Source organism: Lissotriton vulgaris, chromosome 9 (genome assembly GCF_964263255.1).
Source record: "Lissotriton vulgaris chromosome 9, aLisVul1.2, whole genome shotgun sequence".
In the NCBI taxonomy this organism is placed as follows: Eukaryota; Metazoa; Chordata; class Amphibia; order Caudata; family Salamandridae; genus Lissotriton; species Lissotriton vulgaris.
Window position 1 is genome coordinate 482,647,140 of NC_141697.1, and position 26,630 is coordinate 482,673,769.

Consider the following 26,630-nt stretch of genomic DNA (forward strand, 5'->3'; position numbering starts at 1 on the left):
AGGTGAACCCAATGTGCACGCAGAATAGTGCGTGTGCTAGGATGTCAATGAAAAAGCTGCTCTGGAGGAGAAAGCTTGAGGAGAAGCTCGAAAGCAGCCTCGCCCTTAATTCCAAAGAAATGCTAACGCAACTCTCCTGCACCACCCCATTTCAGCATTGTCATCACGTCATAGGACCAGAAGGGAGATACAGTGTTCTGCATGGTAAACTAGATGGTAGAGAAATATGCATAATCAATGTATACGCTCCTAATGATAACTGCCCCCTATTCTTTAAAAATCTAGTGGAGACATCGGCACCGTACTTGGGAGCTCCGTTGTTTCTAGCTGGGGACAGACTAAAGGACCATGAACCCCCATGCCAAAATACCAAACCTCGAATGACGAAGACGTTGAGAGACTTTCTATAAGGCCTACACCTCTGTGATATCTGGCGAGAGTGTCACCGACTATCTGACTTTTCCTGTCATACTCCAGCATCTGGAACGTTAAGCCACTTCGATTGCTGGTATGTGTCGGCTGAGCTTGGGTCCAGAGTAAAGGGATAACATATTTGCCCAGGTACCTCTCAGATCACTCACCAGCACTGCTTAGTTTTGAGGGATGCAAACCTCGTTCCCAGGTTCCCCTATGGCGACTGAACGCAGAAGCATTAACAGACCCCCGCAGCTGAGATAACTGATGCTCTCCAACAGTACATTGAGGGAAACTGAGGCACAGCTTTAACCCGTGCACTTGAGTGGGACTTCATGAAGGTAGTGATGCAGAGAATATATATTTAAACCTCATATGGTGTGCGGCAGCAAATAGAAAGAGATGTATCTACCCAAGAAGAGAAATTAAGTAAATTAGAGAGGGTGGTCCCTATGACTCCTCATAAATGACAGAGTGGTGCGCAGCAAAGGAGGCTCTTTTGACAGACTTCCGGAGACTAGAAAAACACGTTTACATAGCTCATTGTCAAAGGTGCACATAGAAGACGATAAAACAGAAGCGTTGTTGGCTCTTTTAGCGCACTGGGAATTTCCTATGGAACCCATTCTACAGTTGTGTGACAGCAGTGGAAAACTGGTATGCTCCCCAAAATGAAATTGCTGAGGTCCTAGTGGGACACCTCAAGGGGGTGTATAGCAGTGGATCGTCGCCCAGTCAGAAAGAGATTAAATCTTTTTAGACTTAGTTGAGCTCCCCCTACTGGATCAGGATGCAGTTAAGGCCCTAGAGGTTCCAATAACAAGGGAGGAGGTGATGTTGGCCATTCAAAAAGTCAAATCATCGAAAGTCCAGGTAACGACAGACTACCTGCAGAATTTTACCAGAAATGTGCCCATCTGCTGGTTGATAGGTTATTAGAGGTCTATAACGAGGCAATTCAGGTGGGCGTTCTAACACCATCCCCGGCGTCGGAGGTGAAAAACCTGGGCGTATGGTTAGATCCCGCCCTCAGTTTTTCTGTGCACACAAAAAAAGTAGCTGCCACTTCTTTTGGCATACTGCGTGAGCTTAGACCAGCCCTTACATTTTTTGATGCTCTGACTCGTCAGCTGATTATTCAGGCCACTATTCTCTCGCGATTAGATTATGCGACTTCACTCCTGCTGGGAGCCAATCAGGCGGAAATTGTTCGGATGCAATGCATCCAGAACGCCGCGGCTAGAGCTCTGATGGGTCTACCTAAATTTTGTTCTGTGAAGGCAGCCATCCAGAAGCTTCACTGGCTTCCTATGGCCCAAAGGATTGAGTTTAAGACTCTTTGTCTTTCTTATAAAATTCTTAAACTGTCATCCCCTCAGATTCTGGCACATCTTCTCACTCCTTACGTTCCCTCCCATTCTCTAAGGTCATTGGGCCAAAATCTGGCCATTGTTCCACGCTTCAAACGCTGTCGTGCCGGAAGTTGGTCTTTCCGTTACCTCGCGGCCAAGCGTTGGAATACCTTACCAGCTCACATTCCTGTCCTGGAGGATTGTCAGCCTTTCGGAGGGCTATTAAAACATTCCTTTTCCCTCCCAGCATGTAAGAGATCTGTTGGACTTTCTGTAATGTTTGGTTTGTTATGTCTGGGCATTTTCCTTCTGCCTGTCAAAGCGCCGGGACGCCCCTTTGCGGGGGCAGCTGCGCGCTGTAAAAATCACTATAACATAACATCTATGCGGGAGATGCTAGTTGCCACGATACTGGAACCCGATAGAGATCCCTTACTTCCTAACTCATACAGGCCAATCTCATTACTTAATTTAGATGTCAAACTACTCAGTGGAATACTGGCATGGAACACGTATCATGCCTAATATGTTCAATTTTATTCATACGCACCAAGCAGGGATTATCCTGGGGTGGAGCACTGCTCATAACTTGCATAGACCGGCGCATGTGTGGTATGCCCCAGCCTTGAAGGACGACGACTGTGCTCTTGCACTGTTAGATATACAACAGGCTATTGATTACCTAGATTGGTATTACATGTGGCAGGTGCTGGAAAGGGTCGGAGTGGGATTGTGGTTCCTTGGTTGGGTTTGGCTGTTCTATGCAAACCCAGTGGCAAGAGTCAAAATCAGGACGGTGGTATCCAAACAACTTGCTCTGTGTCAAGGCACCCGTCAGGGATCCCATTTGTCCCCACTGCTGTTTGCAACAGCTATGGGACCTTTGGTAACCGCTCTTTGGGAAACATTGGAACCATGGGGAATCCGGCTGGGGGAGACTAATCACGTTGTCTCCCTCTATGCCACAGACACACTGATTTATCTATGGCAGCCGGAATATGCGATCCCAACATTCCTTGGAGTGATGCGCCAATTTGGAGAGATCTCTGGTCTCCATATAAATCCCGGGAAATCTAAACTGATTCCCTTAGGACGCCTGGCACGGTTGACGCAAGTGTAGCTGCCGCGAGTGGAGATGGCGTGGACGCGGCAGTGAATGCGGTACCTAGGGATATGACTGCAAATACTGCCTCTACATATCTGGATTTTAACATTGGGAGAGTGATCATGGGTATTAAAGGCTCTGTATGATTTTGGAAGGAGCTACTGTTATCCTTAACAAGCCAAATTGCAGTAGTAAAAATGATTATCCTACCCCGTTGCCTGTACACGTTGCACAACTCCATATATATGATACCTTGACAATATTTTAAAGCATTAGATGCCGTAGTGACAGACCTCCTACGGGGCACTAAACAGAGAAGAGTGAAAGTAACAATACTGCAAAGAGCATGCCCTGGGGGATTAGAGATGCCCTGCCTGGAATTACATGGCTTCCCATTTGCAGCATACAATTCATTGTTTAGACAGTGGTGATAATTAGGAAAGAAAGCTGCTGTTGGGTATGCATCAGAGCAACTCGCTACCAGAGTTATTGATGCTTGGCATGGGCGCCCCCCTTCAATCCCATATATAGTACGTCATGTGGCATGGTGTGGGACACAGTAGTGCGACATGTGATAAAAAGGGCACCATTCGCACAGGTTATGCTGTATGGGCACTGCGTCCTTTTGCATGTATAGCTGATTCTATGTCCGTACACAGGTGGAAAGTTGGGGGATGCCTCACACTAGGCGATTTGTATACAAAGGATAGATTTATTACACAAGCCGAGGCAGAAGACACTTTTTATTTGGGGACCGGCCAGTTCCTGCAAGGGAATTTTGGCCAACGTTTCCTGAAGAACCCTCTAGCACTAAGACGTTATCAATAATGCTATCAATGGCAAGGGCAGACGTCTGATATCACACCTTTACATGGCTATAAGAGAGGATCCACCGGGAGGAGTGCTTCAGGTCCATATAAAATGGGCAAGGTTATTAGAGGAACCTTTGACAGACAAGGAATGGTAGAAAATACATGAGGGGTACGAACAATGAGTTCTAACTCGCATTTCAAGAACCTTCTATACAATATAGTACATCAGACATACCTCAGCCTTCGAACGCTGCAAGTGATACACCATACCCGTAAAGACGAATGCCCAAGATGTAGGGAGAGCAGAGCAGATTTCCTGCATATGATCTGGACCAGTCTGGAGCTTCGCGCCCACTGGAGCAAGGTTCTTGCTTGCCTACGAAAAGCCACAGGATGGCTGATGCCTGAGGAGGTCAGGCAGGCATTATTAGGCTTAATACTCTCACCTAAGGGCAAGAAACTGAGCAGAAGGTTTGTTTTGCTGGGTCTTGTGTTGCTTAAACGCCGGATTGCTATAGCATGGCTGTGTCCCAGAACTCCGAAGAGTGAAAGTTGGGTAAGAGATATGCATGAATGGGCCATGGCGGAACAGGCCTGAACGAAATTTGTGAGAAATTATGAAAAGTTTGAAGAAAAACTAAAAGGCATGGTCTCATATGATAGCAGAGTTAAAGGAGGAAAAGACCATGGTGTACCAAGCCCCTATTAGAGATACAGGAAATGCTTAGAAGGGGAATACCACGTGACATTTAAAGAGACCATGTGAATCAGAATGATGCAATGGCACAAAGGGGGGGCTATGGGTTTATTGTTTATTATGACATGACACGTATTGTCATTTAGAAGCTGAAAACTCTGCTGAATCAGTTGTTGTGGATATGGAAAGAACAGTGACTTGAAGCTTGTAAGCTGTCATGTTGTATATGAAACCCAAAAATGGAAATAAAATTGTTTGGAAAAAAACCCTCTCCTGCACCACCTGCTGTTCGGGCACATTAACGTGGCTCCGGAAAAGGCCAGTGTTGGGACTGAAACATACGACGCAGATGTAATCAGTAATAGACTTCAACATAGAGTTTCTGTATGGACACATTCCTCCCGGATTGCTTAGGCCTGAAGCACCGTGGAATAATTCGACGCCAAATCTGTAGTGTTTCTTCCAACAACAACAGGAGACTCTGGTAACTTACTAACATTTATTGAATGGGAACAGGCAGCAACATCTATTGTGCATCAGGTATCTCTTCAACTGCCAGAACCCCTATATCTACGATGACTGTTTCCATAGCACCTGGACTGTATCAGAGCCTGGGCTGGGAAGGCAAAGCCGGACCAAATGGGGGCCTGGGCCAAACGCCGCCCGGAGGTGGGAAGCCCCCCCCCCTCTGGTCGCCCATAGTGGTGCTGGCCTCTCCCAATCAGGGGGGCAGGCTGCAAGCCGCAGAGGGGATTAAGAAGGGGGCAGACAGCCCACTTGAGCATTCAATCCCCTCCGATGGCAGGAGAAGAAAGGAATCCCACCCACCCACTTTAGAAAAAGGCAGAAATGCGGGCGTCGCAGCCGCAAGGAGTTGAGGCGAGTCAGTAAAAAAACCTAGAAGGATAGAAAAGGGAGAGAATTTGGTAGAAGTAGATGGATGCTCACACAGTGTGCTTGGGATGGCTCACGGCAGGGACACGCAGGGAGCAAAAAGTGGCCAGTATCCACTGAGAGAGTAGATGGAAGGCTCACACTGTGTACTTGCGATGCCTCATGGCAGGGACACATAGGGAGCAAAATGTGGCCAGTAGCCATGGAGAGAGTAGATGGAAGGCTCCCGCAGGGCCCTTGGGATGCCAAACGGCAGGGGTCCCAAGGGATCAAGAGGTAAACTCAGCCTCAGGCTGGATACAGGAGGTGCTTACATGGGGTCCTTGGGATGCCACGCGGCTGGGACCCTGAAGAGCAGAGATTGGCCATGAGGGCACTGAAGGTAAGCAGGACGGCACATATGGCCCAGGCAAGTCCGGATGGACACCCACCAAGTCAGTAGCAAGTTTAAGCCTAACCCCTTGGCAAGAGTGGCCATGGTATTGGCCCCCCCCTTCCAAAAGGTGATCTGTCTGAAAGCAGATAACAACCAAAAATGGACTGAATGAGCCACAATGACAGATCGTTAAGGGAGGCAACAAAATGTTATGTATGACCACGAATATCAAATGTAGAAAATAATTAAGGGCCAGATGTAGGAGCCCTAATACCGGTCGGAAACGGCCGATTTCGGCCGTTTCCGACCGGTATTAGGCTTTTCAGATGTAGGGGGCCTACCAAATCGGTAATTTTACCGATTCGGTAATTTTACCGATTCTGTAAATATACCGATTCGGTAAAATACCCAATCGGTATATTTACCGAATCGGTAAATCCATATGTAGCTGACACTCCTAAGAGTTCCACAGGCCCTTAAGAGTCGGTATTTTACCACACAATCCTATTGTGTGGTAAAATACCGAATTCAGGTGTGCATGCACATCTGTGCATGCACACCTGTGCCATGTGACACACAGACATGCCCTTAGGGCAAGTATGTGTGCCACATGTCACACAAGCCTGTACTAGAGGGTGTCAAAGTGACACCCCCTGCACCCAATTGATTCCTATAGGCTTCAAGGGCCATAGGAATCAATGGGCAATACCGATTCGGTATTTAACGAATCGGTAAATACCGATTCTTACAGATTCTGTATTCCTAATTTCGGAATTACCTAAATCTGCCCCCTTTCCATTTACAGACTCTTAAATACTGATTCAGTAAAATCCGGTATTTAAGAGTTTGTAAATGGGAATTACCTACATCTAGCCCCTAAGTGTTTAATAAACTTCGGCCTTTTTTGGCACCAGGAAAGTTGTCCATGATGTGTTTAAAGGTCAAAGGGGTGCAGTTTGGAAAAAGGACTAAGGGAGGGAAAGGCAACTCGCTGCCTGGGAGAGGTTAGGCTAATCCTGATACCACAGCAACAGTAGGTACCAGACTCCCTACAACTGAATTACATGGGAAACAAGTAGGCTTGTTCACTTTTGCTTCTCAAAGCAGCCAAAATCTCATGTGAAAACGTGGCCATGAAATAAAGAATAACCTAGGCGAAGTGCACGTGTTAAATCTGTTTGTACTGGTTATTCTCTGATTCTAAGTGGATCCTCAAAGTACGACCTCAGAGTGGGCTGCCCCCCACCAGCCAAGATAGTGTTCTGGCTGATATAACAGTAGTCATAGTAAACTTTATTGTATAGTTAATATAAACCTTTACAACGTGTTAAAAAAGCATGAAGATATGCGACTTTCAGCATAAAACCTTATTACCATATTGTAAAAGCAACGCTGAGTCCCAGCGGAGAAAATTCAGCTGAGTCTTATTTTACTAAATAAGTCAAAGGCAGACGGGGCACAAGGCAAAGCGATCCGTGTGCATAGGGTCAGAGCAATGAGCATGATACATAAAGCGCAGACCAGTTGCGAAACAGGCCTGCAAAGGGGGCGCAGAGGGGGTTCAGCTGATCTACATTCAAAAAGTGGTTGAAACAACAATCTGTGCAGAAAAAAGGAATCCAACTTTCACGCACAGATTTACAAACAGGGTGCAAATTACTCAGAACACAGGCCTAAGTGTGGAGCGGCAGATCAGCAAACAAAGCAAAACGAGAACAGGTCACAAATTCTCTTGCTTGAACCCTGGCCAAATGTAGTCCAGGCCGTACATTCTTAGAGCGGATCAGTGCAGAGAATGGTAATAAAAATTCTAAGAACGCATGGATGGTGGCCAGCCCCAGAAAGAACAGCAGATTTGATTATTTTAAAACTGTTGTGAGCAGCAGTGTAAATGCTAAAGTGCAATGTGCAAAGAAAACGAATTAGGTTGCTGAAGCTAACCTGTGTGGACAGTGATGTGCCCATCGCAATATGGAGCCACGGCTCGCAGAGGTAAATGCTGTGCGGTGGTGAGGCGAAGCCCTGTGGGGGATAGTGGAATCCGACATACCACGGCAATCAGCGATGCAGCCAGCGCAAGGTAATTGCTTTTATGTATTTAGTTACTTAGGGCCTCATTTATGAGAAATTACGCATTGCTGCGTAAAAACAGTGATGCGTCACTTCTCAGGGCGTACTCCTTGCGACATGATTGGTGTGTCATATTTATGATATGACGCATCATGTCGCAAGGAGTTACAGATACGTCAGTATTTCTGATTTATCTGTAGGCGCAAAAGTGACGCATTGCTGGAGTGTGTCACAAAAGTGACGCAACTTCATCAATGTGTCATTTACACATGGGCAAGTCCCATGTACTTAGTGCCTGTGTCAGTCTTACGATGCCATGAAGCAGGCGTAAGATTTTGATGCATTAGCGGCCAAGAAATGACGCAAAGATTTCACTGCATCACATCCATGACCCTTTCTTGCGTCAAAACGCCCCCCCCCTTGCATACATTATACCTGGCACAGGTATAATGTGGCGAAGGGGTTTACAAAGGGACGCATCTACCTAGATGCTTTACTTTGTAAATATGGCGCAACAAGGGGCTTTTTTTACGCAACTGGTGCGTCACAAAAATTGACGCACCGGCGGCGTAAAAGTGACGCACAGCCTCATAAATGAGGCCCTTAGTTTTCATATTGCTGTGGTATGTCAGATTCCACTACCCCCACCCCATCCCGCCCACGTCCCGCCCCTGCCCCGCCGCACCACACCACAGCATTTACCTGTGAAACTGAGGGTGGCTGTAAGGTATGCGTGGGAGTCGTGACGTTGGTATGGCGGGTTCGGCCGGCCCCATGATATGCATGGAGTGATGGAAAACGCAAAGGAGCAATAATGACAGCATTTAAGAGCGTGTTGCCACAGTACCGGTAAGGTTGTATGGGAGATGGAAATCAGACCCATGAATTGCCATTGCTTAACGAGGTCCTTAGAATCCAACGCACATGCGCCTGCAGGGCCTCCAAATGAGCGCATCGTTGAGTTCAGAATTTCTTTTCTCACTTTCATGGCAGATTAATCAGTTTAGATGTTGATCGCTTTTCTTTTTTTGTCTTTTTTTGGCTTGTGCACAGAACAAAAATGTTACTGTGTGCGCCTATCTACAAAATATTAAAAGTAGGAATACTATCAAACACGTTTAACCTAAAATGAATAACGAAAAACCAAATGCCAAATGAACACTGGCACTTGTTTTTCATCGGTAATCTAGAGCAGCCGGTATGTTACTGTAGTGGAGGAGAAATAGCAGCAACACACGGCGCAAGGGATCAAGGAGCGAGAGATGGTGAGCATACATTATTTTTCTGCATAGCCAGCAGCAAAATCTAATAAGACACTAAACTGGAGGAAAATGCTGTTAGCTTCGCAATAGCAGCCTCTCCTATTCCGGGGCTGAGAAATGCAGTTTAAAGCATGACTTTCTAGCATGAAATCTTATTATCATCTTATGCAGTCTTCCTGTATCCAAAGGGTAAAAGAATGCAATAGACGTAAGAAGAAAAAAATACCTCACTCTCCAGGGAATTTATATGTTCCAAAAATACAACACTTGCATCAATAAGAAACTGTATTTACATACTTAGGCTCGAAGACTGTCTCAAAAATCTCATTAAGGATCACAATATTCGCTGGCTGAAATCGGAGTGCCTGCCTGGGAGAGGAAGCAAAAGTCTGAAGGGAAACAACAGAATGACAGGCAAGGATATTGAGGCCAAGAGGGAGGGAAAACAAACCAGACGCAAATATCATCACTGCAAAGAAACTTTGAGCATTCTTGGAATTAAAATGATTTTGGCACTTAAGTTTGCAGTTTGTAATGTATTTGCCAAATGTGCTGACCATCAATAGCACTCTTTTAGCAGGACCAGCATTATTGGGCGTTAAAGATGCCTGAAGACATACACACTTTGAATAGAATTCAAATGTTTGACCCCTTTTCACATACCCCAAAAACGTGCAATTCTAGAATTGATGTCATATCCCAGTCATATGCCCTACGCCTACTAAACCTATGCATCTTTCAAAATCCGCAGGCAAAAGTTCAGGTCAAATGTGAAATTTCACGTTCATTTTGTATTTCTATTGTCCTTCACTTGAAAAATAATCCCTTTGCTACATTAAAATATAAGGGAATTTTATGCTCCATGCTATTAGCACATTTTCTGACCTACTCGTCCATGTTTAAATTTTGAAGTGAAGGGAGTTGGGGAAATATATAGCAAATTTGTGTGAATACTGTGTATATTCAATCGGTTCATTGTGCTTCCTTTCCCTATTTCTATTTGTCTTCAGGCCACTGGAATCAACAGAGGCCTGTTAAATAGGGCCCCAGCAACATGTGCTCTGCTAAAAAAAACAATCCCAGTGTAACCCCCACTACTGTGCGAAATGCTTGTTTGGCTGTCAGTGGCTCAGGTGTTGTGTAGTTCCTACAAATCTATATAGGATCTGCACGTTTAGACAACATAAACTAAGGGATTGGTGTCCAGACTGATTCCAGACACCCCAAAGGATATGTTCATCTGTAGACCAGCAAGCTCACAGTGCCAGTAGGTGTCCCTCTTACCAAGGAGCGAATAGTTTCTGACAACTATTGAACATGACAACCCTGACCCCTCAGGGATCGTGGAAACAGTACAGTACTTTTCGCTCAGTCACTCGTGCTCACTTTAGGCCTGATTACAATAGCAGAGGGATCTCCACCCTCGGTCATCGTAACAGGGATCTCCGTACTCAATATTACAATGGCGTCTGGATGGGTGGCAGTCAGAAACACTGACCGCCACCGTCCCAACAGGCGGTCTTTATCCAACCCCTGTGGGACCTCCCTGAAGTCCCAGATTGGCACCGGTGCCTGTCAGGCACCACTGCAGGGATTACAATATCCCTTTGGGCCGGTTGTTCTGTGGCTGTCACACCGCAGCAAAACAGCAGGGGGAAACAGATTTGGGTGCCTGTTGCTGGCCCGCTTATCCCCCTGGGCCAGAGATATAGGCCTTGGGGGGCACCTACGGTGCCCCCTACATATCCCCACACCATGTGGTAGACATCTCATGGTGCCTGCCATGTAGCGCAGGGATATGGTTGGGGTGTCTATTTTGTTTTGCGGCGGTTGCTGCGCTCTGCACGTTGGTGGTTGCATCCTAATTTGCCCTGTGGGACCGCTGCCTTGTAGGCAGGTGGTCCCAAATACGATTGGATGGCGGATGGACAAAAGTCCGTCCGCCATCCTTATGACCACCTTTGTCTCAGAGAGATTCACGGAATAAACAATGGGGACGTTCTCAATAATCATTTATTGAACCAGCGTCATTCTAGTGTAAAATACGTGTGAACCATTAGACAGAAACAGATATATATGATAATGAGCACTAACAGAGTAAATAAAATAAAGGATTCTACCATAGTGCTAACGCAATGTATTTAGGCATGCCTATAGATACATGACAATGATAATTTGTACTCCTATGATGCTAACCCTAACTAGATGCACTTAAATGTTCCTAGCATGTATTTAGGTGTCTAGCCAAGAATACCCCTAGGAAAGAGCCAACCCCTTTACCTGATGTGAGAGAGTGAGGGACCCTATCTTGGTCTCGAGTTGGACACCTCGCAAGGGATGTCAGACCACTGCGTTCTGGAGTATCTGCATGCAGGGACCTCAGCGTTTCGTGTCAGTGTAGAAGTCTTTCTCCTCTGGTTTGCCTAGTGAATATGTGCTCCCTTTATACCCAAGAAGTACCCTCAGGTGCTCTACCTAGATGTGTCATGGTACTGTGGGCATGATGGCCAAGGAAGACGAAAGTGATGAACCTTACACAGAGTTATTATGCTGGAGATCGTATTCCTGCTGTGATACTGAGAATCCTCATGCATAAAAAATGAGGCTAGTTTTCAGAGAAAACCACACATTTATTTAGCAACTAGCTAGGTATAAGGTCTACACCAAAACCTGTTATAAGGACAATGGTAGGACGAATATAGGTGAGTGGTCGTGTGAATACCTAGGCCTATATTAGTGTACATTGGGGTTCATAACACAGGCTCTGATGAAGATATATAAAATATGTATAACTCATCCACTGTAAGGCAACAGTAAAAGTAGAGGCCATCAGGATATAAATAGAATTATGGAGCAGGTTACTTTTCTCAGGAATTCAAAAAGAAGGTCATTCAATTTAAAGCACATGATTCATTCTCCTGAATATAAATCCATTATTTGATATTCAAAAGGGTGGCATCAATTATTGAAAACTCATCCTACAGGCTAATTTGCCAAAAAATGGATCAAATATACATTGGTTTAAGCTAAGCATTTTAGTTTTGCTATGCATCATATATGTATGACTGAGCCAGTGTATTTGAGATGATGAGGTAGTTATACTTGTGACTGGATATTCACTTTTCTCACATCTTCACCTTTTATAATGACATACGATGCAATCATGCAAAGGGAACAAAATTAAAAGGAGATGAGGGGGCGGGGTTATCTAGGATAGCTGCTCTGAATATTTGCAGCTGGACAGCACTGCCAATGACTAGATATTTTTTCAAGAAAGTGCTGACTCCAGCCTTTTTGCGTCCACTGTTATTTGGTGATATTCTTGGATACTGTCAGCGGAAGAGGCTGGCATGCTTGTGAAATGAACTGGGCAGAAATGATTTATGGTGGGTAGAGCAGGAGTGTGCAATAAAGCTCCCTAGCCACAAGCCTTTTTTTAACCATGTTGTATTTTCACCTAAAGAAAGTTCTGAGAGGATTTTAGGAGGGCAGCTTACCTGCTGAGGTGGTTGAATTCCTAGCTCTCTTCAATCTTTGTCCCCAGTACTTGCTTAAAGAACTACGAGAGACAGTTCTGTGATCTACCCATATCAGATTATTTTGACAAATCCTGTTGCAGTGAGCTGTCTACCTGTTGAGTATGGTCCGGGATGCCCGCCACCCCTTCCACCACCAATCCCAATGGTAGGAGACAGACACAGTTTGAACTTTTTGGAAGGCAGGGGGGCCTCGCGACCCCCCCGGCTGTATTTATTAAAAACATGAAACAAAATTTAAATTTTTTAAATTAAAAACGTTTCATTTACCATGTACAAAATTCAACTTTCCATTACACTTGATGTAGACAGGTATCCAGGCTAACCTTATCATATCTCTAATACAAATATTTTCCTAACCGAGTCTAACATCATGCATTGCATATTAATTTTGTATATCCTATCGTTAGGGGCCAACGGCAAGGTCTTAACCGGTGTCAGATCCCTATCAACCAATTTCCGCCCTCATGTATGAGTGGCGCATGCGCAGAGGACTTTACCCTCGTAGCCATCCGTAACTTCCCTTGTCATGGGGGCCCCCTTCCATTCGGCGCCATCTTAAGGACGTCCGAGTTCCCGTGCGGGGTAACCGTAAGAAGGACAGCGTGAACTCCCCCCCCTTTCCCCGCACTACCTTCCGCCGCAGCGGATATCCGGCCCCCGGGAAATTCGTGGGAGGGGCTTACGGCCATCTCCCCCTGGGAGGGGCCTATGGCCGTCTCTCCCTGGGCGATCCCATCCGTAATGGGTGCCGCCCCCACTAGGGACCTTGAAATCACTGCTCACCGATCATGACCTTACCGCCAGACCGAAGACTAAATAAATACGTCAGTTAATGACCTACTAGTGGGAAAAAACCTATGCATAATTCATACCATTGCTAGAGATATCCCTCACTCCTACTCCCGCCCTTGTAGAGCGGATGTCCCAGAATAGTACCCAGCATACTATCAACATTGCTACAAAGGAGAAAAAGGTCCTATAACAGAGAAACCATTTTATTGCATACAGTTTATCACCATTCTACAAAGGAAAAAGGCCTAGAGACAAGTATTCTATTTCATACACAATTTTTAGTATCAATCTACAAAGGGGAAAAAAGGCCTAGACAAGACGTTTATGCATCACAATCAATTGCAAATCACAACTTTATTTAATCCCAAACTTCTGCAACAGGGGCTGGTGGGTGGGTCACAAAACTGCTGCTTGTTCCCTTGAGGGCTCACGAGCGACGAGTGGTGCAGCCTTCAGAGCGCGGGAACAAGAGGACGCCTGCCTGGACCCCCGCGCCTTTTAAACTTGCAGCGGGAGGCGGGGCGGCATCCCCCTCCTGCCCGGAAGTGCACGGACTTCCGGGCGGGTGTGAGGACTTCCTTCTTAGGCGGCGGGGGCGTGCTCCAACCATGCCACTTTGGGCATACCGGCCGGGGACACGCCCCACGCCTGCAAAGGTTTCCCGGCAGTCCGGGCACCCAGCCATACGTTCGGGGTGACCGAGAGGTCTCCCCTTTCCAGGAAACTTGTGTCTAAAGGGTCTTAAGAACATGATACTGACAAGGTCCAAGTCCAGATGAGGCTTCTGACTGTCATTTTTTAATGCTGATTCTGATTTGCTGAGTAGAGATTACACTTTATCCGCTTGTGAATCTGATTTACACGTTAGTAAAGGTTTTATGAATCAGTCTAATCATGTAAGAACAATTTCCCTCACACCTTCTCATTCCATTGAAAAGAAGGCAGGTCATTCATTCATGATCTGGTCAAGGGATACTCTTTTCCGAAGGCATTAACGGCAGCCGTCCTTAGCCTGGTCCTACCTGGAGCCTCCTTTTATCTGATAAGTCCTTTATTGTGCATGCCTATTCAGCTACGTAGTTGGAACACTATCGCATATCTAGCGCTTGTTTTAGTTTCTTCGTTGAATCTCTTCCATCACAAGAGGCTTTCCAGAATATCATATTACTGATTTTAACATTTAGCGGGACCAGGTCACTTTTCAAATATACCTACACGAGGCTTGTTTGATAACCAGCCATTTATTAGAATCAAGAACATCCACCAACTGTGGAGGTGCAGGTTTTAATCACTAGGAACTAATCACATTGAAACAGGATCTATAATTGTGTTGTATACGCCGAAACGTGCATCGAGTTAATAAAGATATTGCCACTTTTTAACCCTTTATTTATACATATTGATTAAATGTGATGTGTTACATATTGTGTTTCATTTTTTAAATGTCTTAAATAAATATCATTTGTTTAGATAATGAGAAGAAATAATTTAAATGGTAACAACTTTGAATATATTTTCTCTGTCTTCCTTGGTTTTCTTAATGTTATAGATACTGTGTATATTTGCTTTATTGACATTGCCTAGGAGTTTTTGTCACTACCATTGCTAAGGAACTACATGTTAAATATTTCTCATTTATTTCCACTTACTTTTTCATATTTACCGTATTTATTCTGCGTTGCTGGCAAAGACATGCTAATGTATTACAGCTGGGAAGTCACTCATTTGTGCTAATTTAACGAATGAAGCTTCTTGAAATGTGGCTGATATGTGCACTAATACTCAGAAATTACCAAGAACTGGCAATGCCAATTTTTCTGGCTTTAAATGAATATTGTATGGTAATGTAAAGCATTCCAAGTAGATAGCATGGGAATTGATAAGTATTTGTGTAGAACCAAAGTACTCTAGAATAATATTGGTATAGGTTAAAAGGTCCGCGCACTGTTGCACAGTCAAGCCAGACCTGAAAAACCCATGTATTTTACTGAAGATGTTGAGTTAACCTGTTGACAGTTCAAATTCTCCCAATATCCATAATAAGAGGTTTTAATGACGGTTCAAATTCCCCCAATATCCATAATAAGAGGTTTTAATGACTAAATAAGTTGTGGCTTCAGAAAGACGATCTATATTCTCACCAACAACAAGTTGAGCAATGAGTAATAGGTAAATGAAAATAAGCAATAACTGTGGGGGCAATAGGAACACCAATGGAAATAGACACACAAACTGACCGTGGAGATGAGAAATACAAAAGTACATTTGAAGCAAAGTTGAACAGTTAACAGCAATCCTTCCATCCCCCACTCAACCCCCCATTGCACAGATTGGTGTTCACTTTGAATAATAAAAGCTTTATACCCACACACATAGAATATAGTACCTAAGTTGATTTCAAACACTAGGAAAACACTAGGAAAAGGGAAGTGTTTATGCCCATCAAAAATATCAAATATTTTTTCCAAAGGCATTTTGTGGCTGAACATAGGCATAAAGCAAATACCATTATTTAAAAAAATATTAAAAATTGTCTCAATCTTCTTATTTTATTTTTAAACTTATAAAATGTATTTAAATATTTTTTAAATGTATGATTGTTAATTTTGTATTATGAGTTTATTTTTATGTTATTGTTTGAAATTTAGGAGTGATAGTAAATATGTTCAATAATTTATTATTTCTAAATAACATTGAACATAATAATTTGATCATTTAAAATATAAATAAGTATATAAAGGCTTGCAGTTTGAATTATTGTGTTTCAAGATAACATAATTTTAGTCTAAACTTCTTATTTGCAAATGAGTCTTCTAAATATCTTTTGCAATGTTATTTTTATACAAAACTTTTTAACTGTTTTTATAATACATGTAATATGAAATATGACATTTTATAATACTTGCAACATGAAATGTTAAAATTGTGCTTTTATGGTTTTTTCTTGTTGTTTCAAATTGAAAACCGAATAAGGCTAATTTTTGAATTTTGAATTTTGATAACATTTTAGTTTATTTTATATAAAACAATATGTGTGAATGTGGTGTATTGTTTGTTTGTGTAATATTTTTATTCTGTGATATGTTATGTAAAAGGTTTTATTTTGGAGTGGATGTTGTAAATTCCACCTCTGAATCATCCAGCACCTTCTTTTAATATGCTTAGGTTAGATTGGAAATCGTAAATGTCACCCCTTCTGTGTCCAGCTCCTACCTCCAATATAGTTAGATTGGCGAGGGAATTGTAAATGTTACCTCTATACCGTCCAAACCATTCTCCAAATTCGTTTATATTAGAGTGGGAATAGTAAATGTCACCCCTTTAGCATCCAACACTTCCCCAATATGGTTAGCTTGGAGTTGGAATAGCAAATGTCACCCCTTTTTTGTCCAAACCCTTCCCCAAATTGATTTAGATTGGAGTAAGATTAATACATATCACCCCTTTAGTGTCTAACATTTGTTTTTAATGATTTATGTTGGATTGTGAGAATCAGGGCCTAGAGGTATCATCGTTCCTATATGCGATTTCTTAATAGCGATTTTTACCGAATCGCTATTAAGAAATCGCAAAATGGGATGCATGTTTTAAATCGCTATTTTTTTGCGATTCCTTATTATACCTAATTTGCGAATTCGCAAGTTGCGAATTCGCAAATAAGGAATAATTTCCCATTCATTCCTATGGGCCAGAAGGCCCATAGGAATGATTGCGAAATAATTCTAAAATGGCGAATTCGCAATTTGCTAATCGCAATTTGAGAATTATTGCAAGGGTGCAGGGGTGTCTCATGGACACCCTGCTGCACCCCTGAAGCTTACATGTGTGTGCATATGGCGCACATACATGCCCTATGTCACATGCCACCCTCAAAATGGCCAAATTTTGGCTTTTGAAAGGATTTCGCAAATTAACACGAACCTCAAGCTGGTGTTAATTTGCGATTCCTTAACCTGAATTCGCAAATTAAAAAAGCTTCATACATGGCATTACAGGAATCGCAAAATTGTGATTCCTTAAATGCTTAAGCAAAATAAGAAATCGCAATTTTTTGCGATTCCTTATTTTGCTAATTTCACATACATCCCAAAAGATGCAAAATGTCCGTTTGCGATTCGTTAAGGCTGAAATTCTGCGAATTTCGGCCTTAATGAATCGCAAAATGCTTGATACATCTAGGCCTAAATTTTTTAATTTTATTCAAAAGCCATTTATTTTACTTTTATTTGTGTGTAGTAGAAATGCTCAGTGTTATTTTATTATTGTTGGTGATAAGAAATATTTAAAAAATAGGTTTATGTAACAATGATATTAATAATTTGATTTTGTTATATAATATAAACATGTCACACATTTTTCTATTTTTATTTGTTTCCAATTTTTATTTCTTCTATGGTTTACTTTTGTAATCATAAAAACATCATGTAGAAGTAAACAAATACATAAAGTTAAGTAACTTAAAAATCATTATTTATTAATCATAATGAAGCCAGTAAATCATATTTATATACATTTCTATGTTGTATATTTTCAACTCTTATTTTTAATTTTTTTACAATTTGTATTAACATTTCCTAATTGTTTACATATTTTTTTATATTATTTTTAACATATGTTTTATTCGTATATAGTAAATAAGGGTATATACTTCATACTATTCTTTAATCTATCTTTTATCATTTTATGACATTCTTTTATATGTTTTACATGTTTAACAATTGTATACATTTATTCAACATTTTTACAATATTTCCCATACATTTCTATGGGGAGATAGTCTTTCTTTAGTTTAATTTAGCAGCCATTTTTTATCTCTACCTTCAACTTTGTAATCTATTTGTGGTACTTTTAGTCTATTTTCCTGGAACCAGGAAAGTAAGGTAAGGTGCTGCTGTTCATCGGAAGTGATAAGTCCTTTTTTAAGGATTTTTTAACGATTTTTAGAGGGGGGATTTTGGAGGTAAGTCCGAAAGTTAGTTATAGTGTTGTTTGCGTTTTCTTCGGAATATTTAGATGTATTACTTAGTGTTTTTCACTAGTTTGTAGTTTTGCCTTTGTGTACACTGTTTTAGTAATGTATCACTATGCTATGTTAAATGGTGTGATTTTAGTTATATTTTGATGATTAACTGTTATTTTTATGTATGTTTGGGAATGTAATGTGTTTCATAGGAGCTTATGTTTTTAATTTACTTTACAGGCTTTTGTCTATGAACACATTCTATAGACATTTGTAGTTAACATTTTTTTAAGGAAATCAGTTTCAGTTTATTATAAACCAATGGTTTTTGTTTTTTGATCTCTTTTTTGGGGGTTTCTTGTAGCTGTACTTTTAAAAACAAAATTATTTATGAAGTCTAGATACTTTGGATTGCTTTGAGGGATTTCGATCAGATTCATTATTTGTTTAAATCTTTGGTTTAAAAAAAATATTATTTACCTCATTTTTAGTGTATTACTATTTTCTATTACTTGAAGACACAGAAAAATGTGCAACTACAGTCCAGTTTCTAGACTTACAACATTATGTTTCAACCATTACCATTTTCTCACAGTCAGCTGTAAACAAACTATATATGTCGGGTGAGGGACATTGCAATGGCTTATGTGGAAGTATGTAATTTTTTTATTTATTTTTTTAGCATTTTTATTTGGTCTATTAGATCAAGCAGTATCAGTGTGGCATAAATTTAAACAACATCACCTGTAGCATTTTACAGAGAATTGGTTTAAAATTGCTTTAGTGGCAAGCAGTAGCTGGGTTTGAGCTACAGGAGTTAGAGACTTTCCAGTAAAAGGAAGGTATGGTGAAGACAAGAGGGAGAAAGTGAGTATAAAGTGATTTACAATACCAACTAAACCTGTTAACAGAGACATAGTTTAAACAAGGGAGTTTTCAGTTGCTGAGAGAACTTTGTTAGAGTTTATTCACATGAAAATTTGATTGGTAGAGAATATGGTAATTCTAGAGCTGATCCTGAAAATATATTTGTGGCAAGTGCTTTGGACCTGAATCTCTTAGGATCAAGATATAGGGTTTACATACTTCTCAGACTGTAAATAATCTTAAGTGCACTGTGTAAATAACTTTGTTAGTGTAGATATAAGGCTTGGTAGACACAACAGGCCAACTTGAAATGTATCTTGATTTTCAGAGGGAACCAGTGTAATTTATTTAGAACTAATGAGATGTGTTTTCATTTGTTGGTGCCTGAAATCAGGCTAGCAAAAATATGTAATGGGTGCTAGAAGAGATGTTGAAATGGTAGATACGGGACAGCTACCATAATTGACTCTTGAAATAACCAAATACTGGCAGTCATTTAACAGTAGGCTAAGTTTAATTGTTTTGATCAAGTGAAGTATAGGCTTGCCTGCACTATTTAGGATAAGGAAGTTATGAAGACAGTCCTGTGAAGAATATTAAACCATTGTAATTTAAAATTCTGGTCTTGAGGTCTGTGACCTAGGATACATTCAGTTTATCTGTGTTGAGCTTTAAAGAATTTGAAGATATCAACTGTGGCCTGGTATTCACCATTAAAACTCTTCTAAAGGCCCGTGTGTCTCATACCTGCTTGCCATTCACCCTTGGACTTATTCAAAAACCTACATTTGCTTCCATCAATCCTTGCCAAATATCTACTAAGACCCTGCATCTAATCTGCACTGCTTTCTATGGGAGTAATGCTGCTGTTCCTCAACACTGGATTCTCTCCTCCAGGACGTGTGACAGGTGGGAACTGCACACTCCTGTGACTAGTCCTGTGATGTCCTATCATGTGATTTCACCATGGATGTGGTGCTGTTTTGACCTGCTTATAAGTTGCCATTGCGTGAAGCTCCTTGTATGATCTTCACGATTGTAAAATCTTTCACCAACACCAAAGTGTTGCAGAAAGAATTACCTCCCTCACAAACTTTGTGCAATGATATTTCAACCTACTTTGAAGGAAAGATTCTTAATATTCAAAATAACTTCTCAATCACTCCCAGCCATAATGGGGATGAGGCAACCCAATCAGTTCCCACTGCTCATTGCATTAAAATCTTCAAACAAGTACCTCTGGAATTGACTCACGAGGCTATCATCGCTTGCAAATCAGGTTCTTCTTTAGATGCATGTCCCCCCATGATTCTCCATCAAATTATTGATATAGTCAATTCTTCATTAAGTACGGGCCTTGTACCAGACGAGTGGAAACTGGCCCTGGTAAAACCTCTTAAAAAGAAACAGAATATTGACCCCTCAGTGCTCTCTAATCTTCGGCCCATTTCACTGCTCCCTGTGTTGGGTAAAATAACAGAGAAATTCGTACATAAGGAACTCACTAGATTCATTGAAGCAGCTAATATTCTCCATCCACAACAATCAGGCTTTCCACCAAAGCATTCAACTGAATCAGCCGTTTTGGAAGTTACTGAGGCCCTAAAAATCCAAGCAGACAATGGTAGGAAAACAGTCCTGATCCTGCCTGATTTGTCGGCTGCGTTCAATACCATCTCGCATGATATCCTTTTAAAAAGACTCGAACGAGGCGGCATTTCAGCCACTGCTCTAGAATGGATTAAATAATTTCTTACCAACTGTAGACAAGCAGTGACCCTAGGTACATTCCTCTCAACAGAGAAAATCATAACAACAGGAGTTCCACAAGGTTCCTCATTGAGCCCACTGTTCAATATTTATATGGCGTGCTCATCTCTCTTATAAGCTCCTTTGGAATCAAAGTAACATCGTATGCAGACGATACTCAAATGATCGTATCTCTCGACAACAATAACACAGAGGCCGAAGCGAACTGTAAATGTTGCCTATCACAAGTTATACAGTGGAAGAGGGATAACCACTTGAAATGTAATACCGATAAATCAGTAATTTTGCCCATCGGGAGAGATGTAACTTTCGTTCCAGACATGTGGTGGCCAGAGGGAACTACTCCCCATCAGATATGGTTAAAGTAGCTAAAACTCTAGGGGTCCAGTTCGATACCGTGTTGTCCATTCTTCCGCATGTATCAGCTACAGTAGGGACTTGCTTTAGCCTAATAAGATCATTAAAGAAATTTCCTCATCTGATCCTGCTTCCGGCAAAGAAATCAGTAGCAGTGGCCCTAATTCTCTCTTGCTTAGACTACTGCAACAGCCTCTTTGCAGGAGCGAATAAAACCACGATAAAAAAACTGCAAGTGGTCCAAAATGCTGTAGCGCGCCTTGTCTTGAGGCTTCCATGCAGAGCGTCTGCATCAGCGGCGCTTAAAGCTCCGCATTGGCTTCCGATTTATAAAAGAATCCTTTAAAAAAAATCTTTTAATCACTTATAGAGCCATGCTTAAACTAGGACCTAAGTATCTCTCTGCACTGTTCTCCCCATATACCACCACTAGGACGCTGAGGTCATCCACAGCTAACCTCCTGAAACCTCCCATCTTCAGACAAATAACAAAAGGAGGCAAAACTGTTGCTGTCCTAGGTTCCAAAGACTGGAAAGCACTTCCAATCAACTTAAGATTACAGAAAATGGAATCTCAATTTAGGAAGGCATTGAAGACATGGATATACAACATCTCCGATGTCTGCTGCCTTGCGCTAATTTAACGAGGACACGAGCTGGTACGTCACAGGACCCTCCCTCATCGTCTATTCCCCAGCGCCAGGATACTCCTAGCGGAGTGACAGCTTGTGCTTAATAAATGCCAATTTATATTACATTACATGTGCATTGAAGTTTGTTTTTCAGTGTACCGCATATCTTGTTGCCTGTTTACCAGTCTAGATCCTGCCTTGCTTGAGCCCCATCATGTGTCCTGTTCCTGTGCAGCTTGCTGCAGCTTTTTTTCTGCCCTGCATTGCTTTTGCTTTACTCAGTCTGAGCTGATTCTTTCCTAATTGCTTCTTGTGTGTGCCTTTTGTTCCTGTTATTAATTCCCTTTACTTATTTATTTAGCTTCTGCCATTGCTCTTATATGTTCTCCTATGTGTCCTAGATGTTGCCCCTTTTTTCTGTTACCTATCTCAGTGATCCTCTTGAAGTCTGTAGTTCCCTTGAAGTTCCAGTCTCTGGCTTGTTATAGTTCTCCAGTTTTTCATTGAAAGCTCTTCTCCCATGTGCTACAATTCTTAGGTTCTTTTCGAGTGGTTCCTCTCATTCAGCTGTTGTGTTCTTGTGTCTGGAATCACCACTGTGTCTCCTGCTGGAGCTATGAGGCATTGTCTCACTTATATAGAAGTACAATCCTTGCTTTTTCCCTAGAGTCCAGAAATAAAATTACTTTTATTGCCTCCTTTTTGTGGGGTTTGCTGGGTGACCACCTGTAAGAGTAATCTGCATAGAGACTTTGGCATTCCCTGTGGCAGAGGGACATTCTAAGTGTTACCTGTGTATAACCTTAGTAGTAACCCATCGTATTTGTCCATTATTTGTTTAATTCCCTGTTTATTCATATAAAGATTGCCTTGTTTCTCTATCCTGTTTCTGTGCTTTACCCTGTTTCTGACTTTCTTTCCTGGTGTATACATGTGCCTACTCTGTTGCATCAGTTGTCATGGAGATGAGCCTTGCATTTACACTGTGTTAAGTTGGCATGAGCTTATTAGAAGTTTAAACACCATTTTTCCTTTCTGCTGCCTTTGCACACGGCACACATTATTATAAATGTTTAGAGTCTAGCAGAGTGTTTTGCTTCACACAAGGATAATATGTTTTTCTATACTAGTAGCCTTGCTTGGTAAGCTTTGTCTGAACAGTGAGTGCCGAGCCCTTCAAGGTTATTTCAACACAGTGGTTGTTGTTCGGACTGATCAGCGCACGTTCTAGATATAACATATATGCAGCTGTGGCCACCTCTAACTTTGGCGCGTTTAATAATTCACTGCGCAGGGATGATCACACACTTGGAGAACATTTGCATGCAGAGAGCTGTGGCAGAAACTGATGTGATCCATTTCTGCTAGGACCAGAGGTATGGGACCGCCCCTGTAATCCCAAGAGACCTTCTGTAGATATAAAATAACCTACTAGCAAGGGAGGGTGAGATATAGGTGTATTCTAACCCGTTTCCATTTAGCATTGTAATATGCTTTCTCCCTTTGTATTTTATGGAATAGTAACTATGCTGATAATCTTGTTGCTTATAATATGTTTGCTTGTATTAGCTAAGATACTGCGCATGAGAACACAGCATTAGAAATAAATATTTCAAACTTGCTCGTGTCTCCATTTACTCCCTGTTTTGGACTGGCATGAGAGTATAACGAAAGAGTGTTCATGTGTTCCACATTGCCTGAGGTATTCTAAGTTCCATGTTCTGGGTTGTCTAATCATTGGGGTTATGGAAGAACCAATGAGACCCTGATTGCTAGTCTGGTAGGGGATTTTGGCTACTAAGGTGAGTTTTGGTACACCCTAACTCACTGAGGTTTCAAGTCTCTATGCACAGTTCTGTGTATGAGCAGAATCCCTACTACAAGGCGCCCAACGTTGGTGGTCTTATTACATGACGCTTGCGTAGTACTTCATTCAGTCCTTAGCCCCTTCGCTATTATTTCCGGATAACAGTGGTGTTGGACAAACCTACCTATAGTTACATAGGTCTTTTCAAGCTTGAATCTTTCAAAAAGGTTTCCTTTTGAATTACTACCAATTGTTACTTTGTGCTACATTGTTTTACATTGTACCTTTTCTTCTCTGTGCTACATTGTTTTACATTGTACCTTTTCTTCTCTGTCTTACTATGGCCAATGTTGACATACCGCAGCAAAGTCGCATTGCGGTTGCAATCATTTGCAGTCTTATAACGTTGGTTTGGATGGCATGGCAGTGATTTTGGTAGTGAGTGCTGAAATTGCTTACCCGTTTGAGATTTTCTACTCTTGGGTGATGTTTCCTGCAGTGGATGCGACTACGCAGGTTTTTCACACTTGCACTCACACAGCCGTGCCCGGGGAATATGTCCCTTATAGGACACAGGAGATTCTGATTTCTGCATGGCAGCACCGTGTTTGGTTTGATGACGCCCATCCCCACAGTGTAACGGCGATTAGATTGGGTCCTTTGTCCATTCCAGGCGCTTCTTGGCCGGTTTTGGCTGGATTCATCCTGCATCCTCGTGCCGGGCAAGTCCCTGTTGCTGAATTACGGACCCTTTATAACTTTGCTATCAGCGTTATTCGGGCCCTGGTTCAATATATCACCCGCAATTTCCAGGGCGGGCCCCTGGTGTTGCAGCCCGTCCTGCTGGACCGGGCAGAATAAAGCTTAATCCTGTGATGGTCAATGCGGTAATGGGCAAGCGTCCCCAAGTTAAGTATAATATGCCTTTTTGGCTTGCCGAGAAGTTTGACCAGCTGGAAGCAGTGTTTCCTAATTCAACTCCCGTAGAAAAACACAGGATTCTTACAATTAGTTTACCCAAGGACTTGGTACCTGAAGCCGGTGACTGTGACTCATGGGGTAGGATTTTTGCGGCAGTGTACACGAGGTGCTTCGAGACTCCGTCAATGGCTGTCCTTCCGACGGTCATTAAACGTGTTCTGGACGAACACCGACCTGAGGCTGCGTTTGAGTTGGGAATGAGACTCGTGGGCTTATTTGATGTAGTTTCCGATTTGGTCCTTTCTAATATAAAGGGAGATGCAGTGAACATTTAAGTGACGAATGCCTTACGCGAGATCCCTGATGCCGAAAAACCTGACAGTTACAGAGAAATATTACGGCGGATTATAAAAGCCCTTTTCTGCTAAAGATAAAAAACAAACTCAGGGTGCGAAGTCTGAAACAGACGTTCAATAAACAGTTCCAAAGAAAAATTGGAACAGAAATAAAAATCAGGGGAAACAGCAACAGAAACAGGTGTCCTGTCCCCCATCACCAGTGCCTGCGTCTACTGAGCGCATTTATGAGTTGCGGGACCACACTACGATTAAGTTGCCTGATCGATTTCAGGTTCCTGCTCAACGCTCTCCTTGTTCTTTACAGGACACATCGGTCTCATCCTCCTGTGGTGGAGGCGGCAGTAGAGGTCAGGGTGGCCAGCAGAGTCGCAACCAGCCCCGCTCGAAAGACGGAAAAGGCAAACAGGACAATTCTTCACAGAAAAGACCCCAATTTCAGACAAAGAAAGTTGCAGAAGAGTGGGCTAAGGCCCTTGCACCGGCTCTGTACCGTACACACTGTGGTTGGAATACATTTTCCCTGCACCACAAGATTCCCTTACGGTCTATGCCACAGCCTCAACCTCAATATCCCATCCGGCACAAAGCTAAGGCTTCTGTTGCGGAAATCCTTGATCAATTAGAACATCAAGGAGTGATTGAAACTTGTGTGTCACCAATGAATAACCCACTTTTTACTGTGACCAAGCCTGATGGTTCTTACCGTTTGGTATTGGATTACCGGCATTTGAACTCGCATTGCCGTACCTGTGCAGTACAGAATACCCACCGCTCTGCTCTAGTGGATGGCCTGGTGGGGAAACGGTTTAAAACCACACTCGACATATCCAACGTTTTTTTGGCCCACAATTTGGATGGTCTAAGTTCCCAATGGACCAGTTTTACCTGTGGCGGCAAACATCGCCAATTTAAATGCCTGGCCATGGGCTATAAGAATAGTTCAGGTGTGTTTGCTGCCCGTATCGCCTCTCTCTTACAGAGAGTTGATCCAGATGCGTGTTCGTATGAGGATGACATTTATCTCACAGACGACGAAATTTGGGCGCATCTGTGTCGCGTTGACCGCATAATTTGTAACTTTGCGGACTTCGGTTACAAATTAAACTTTGCAAAGTCTCACATTGCAGAGTAAACAGTGTTGTTCCTGGTCTACGCGCTCAACAATGAAGGTCGAGGATTGGCTCCTTACTTCTTGGAGAAATGTGCACAGCTGCGCGCTCCTACAACACTGAAAAAATAACTGTCCTTGCTGGGATTTTTGAATTTCAGGCGTACCTATATTCCCGATTATGCCCAGCGTATCAAGCCTTTGTATGCTTTGATACAACCTACTTTTACCAAATCATGCTGGCTGCCTGAACATTCAGCCATTTTGCACTCTTTGTAGGCTGATCTTTTAGAATCTAAGGGCCAGATGTAGCAAAATCAGAAATACCGACTCTTAATTACCGAATTTTACCGATTCGGTAATTAAGAGTAGGTATTTCTAATGTAGGTACCAATTCGGTAAATTTTACCGAATCGGTAAAATTCGGTATTTACCGATTCGGTAAATACCGAATCGGTATTTGCTATTGAATCCTATGGGCCTTGAAGCCCATAGGATTCAATATCAAATACCGATTCTGTATTTACCGAATCGGT